This window comes from Chaetodon auriga, chromosome 24 (assembly GCF_051107435.1).
Source record: "Chaetodon auriga isolate fChaAug3 chromosome 24, fChaAug3.hap1, whole genome shotgun sequence".
Lineage (NCBI taxonomy): Eukaryota > Metazoa > Chordata > Actinopteri > Chaetodontiformes > Chaetodontidae > Chaetodon > Chaetodon auriga.
The window spans coordinates 17,397,108-17,400,000 of NC_135097.1; positions in this window are offsets into that span (position 1 = coordinate 17,397,108).

The following is a 2,893-nucleotide window of genomic DNA, read 5'->3' on the forward strand; positions in this document are numbered from 1 at the left end:
AAAGGCTAAACATAAAGTGCTTGCTGTTTATGTGTCTGTTGCCAATTTACCACCACATGTGAGGTCTAACACTGACCAAATGTCACTTGTGCTATTATGCAGAGAGAAGGACTTCAAAACATTTGGACATTCAAAAGTTTTCTGTGAATTGGTGAGTGATTTGAAGGAATTGGAGGAGACTGGAATATTGACACCAAATGGAGCTATACGTGGAACATTATATTGCATTGCCGGTGACAATTTGGGGTCCCATTGTATCGGAGGCTTAACAGAGAATTTCAGTTCTTCACAGTATTTTTGTCGGTATTGCTTAGTAACCCGAAATGAATTTCAGAGTGACAATCCGAATGTATGTGGACCATTGCGCACAATTGACAAGTACAAGTCTGCTCTTGAGCAGCTTCAGAATGAAGATGCTCCTGAAGGTGTGAAGTTTGATTCAGTCTTCAATTCGTTACACCACTTCCACATTTGTCAGCCAGGATTGCCTCCATGCCTGGGTCATGACCTCTTTGAAGGTATTTTGGCATATGACATGGCACTTTATCTGAAATATTTCATTAAGCAAAAGAAATGGTTCTCTTATTCTACTCTCAATCGACGCATCTGTCAGTTTAAATACTGTTTGTCTGATGCTTCTACAAAGCCATGCCGGGTCAAGCCTCTTGCAAAAAAGCTGTCAGGACAGGCCGTACAAAACTGGAATTTTCTGAGGCTGTTGCCTCTTATAATTGGTGACAGAGTGAAAGACGCAGCTGATGATGTTTGGCAATTGACTCTGCAGCTGAAGGATATTGTGGACATGGTCTGTGCACAGAAAATAGCTGTCTCTCAGGTTGCATTTCTTGACATTCTCATTCAGGAGTATTTGGAGTCAAGAAAATCTCTTTTTCCAAGCACAACACTTAAACCAAAGCATCACTATTTACGCCATTATCCAGCACTTATTCTGAAATTTGGACCCTTGATTAGACTTTGGACGATGAGATTTGAGAGTAAGCATAGTTATTTTAAGACATGTGCAAGGAATCTGAAGAATTTTAAAAACCTCTGCTTGACTCTCTCTCAAAGACATCAAATGCTGCAGGCCTATCTTACAGCGGACTCCCTCGGCCAGGTTGTTCTGCAGGTTAAAGACAGTTCTCCATTCTATGTAGCACTTTACAGTGGAGTAATCCAGGATGCTGTCAGGGAGTTTGGCTTTACTGAGACAGACACAAAGGTTGCACTTGAGCTGTCCTACAAGGGTACATTATACAAAAAAGGACAGTTCCTTGTGACCGGAAAAGATTCTGTGAACTTTGCTGAACTTGGTCTTATTTTGTTGAAAAATGACACAGTCCATTTTGTAGTGTCAAAATACAAGACTGTGTTCCTACCTCATTTCCACATGTACTCGGTAAAGAAGGAAACTGAAGAGATGTGCTGTCTTCAAATTTACGAGTTAGCTGATTTCTATCCATTACCTTCTTACTGGAAAGATGGATACCAATTGGTTCCATTAAAACATGGTGTGTTGGTACAATAGGCTTAATTTATGAGGGGAGACAGACTTCACTACGTCGTAGTTCAATGCATCCCGTGTGCATCCACCCTTTTTTGATTTTCACATATTAACAGTATTTCCAAGTGTTGCACATGAATGTTCATACCATTTTCTTCTTAGTGTGTTCAGTACTTAGATTCAGTACTCAGAAATTATAAGCATAGCTTAGCATAATTACTGGAAGTGAATGGGTTCAATAGCATCAAACCACAAAATATAACTGGACGGAATTAAATAGCCGTTTTGCACTCTGGGGAATTTTTACATTCATTTTAAAGTGGTTTATAAGTGCATTTGATGATGTTCATTTTGAACCCATAGACTTCCATTGTTATGTTACAAAATAGTTATACTGTCAAACTAGGCATTGCATACACATAGAGAAAAAAATCTATGTATTCCCATATTTTAACAGGGCTTAAAAACAGATTAGCAAATTCTTGAAATAGGGTGGACTGTTCTTTTAAGCTTGAACTAAAACCGAATACTTCTTGCTCCCATTAGAAATGGAAGACATCAGAAATTTCGTAGCAAGGGTTCTACCAGACCTCCCTGGATCCATCCTGAACATTGTGGAGGAGACGATGCAGTCCCTCGGAGTAGAGACAACTGATGATTTTCAATTCATCCAGGAGGCTGATCTCCTCTGTGTTTTGAGGCCAATACAAGCAAGAAAACTTATTGCCTCTTGGAAACAAACCTGTAAGTCCAACCCGTACTTTACTTGGTCGTGTCATAGCATCTCAAGCTTAATGTTTAATTAAATGGAAAACTGAAAAATCTATACAGATTATATTTTCATATGATGATATAAATCCTTTGCATACAATTGCTGTTGAATACCAAATGATAATGAGGCAATCCATCGTTTTTGTTTTTCAGCCCAGGGCCCTGGAGCCCACGGCCAGGCAGATGTTACCCCTTCAGCTTCTTCATCCCTTCTCACCTCTCCTACCTCCACTTGCTCCTCTCTGTCACCTTGTCAGTCACCCAGCCACCTGCTTAATGCTGATTGGATTGACCGCTTTGAAATTCCTACTGAAAGATTTCCTGAAGCTCTAATGCAATGTCTGGAGAGGGGCAAGAGGCCCGTCCCAAGCTTAAGGCGAGAGATGGTCAGAATTGTTGCAGCAGAGATGATGAAGGCGTGTCCGTCTCCTACGAAGCATGCTTCAACAGAGATAGCCAAGAAATTAGTTGGCAGGTATCCCCTGTCACTGAAAGATGTAATTGAAGGGGAAGTAGTGGGCACTGGCTATCACAGCCTCTTGAAACAGCTTCAAGCCCGTATAGATAATAAGAAAAGAATTGCAACCCCAAGAATTCAAAAACGAAAACCGGTGTCGG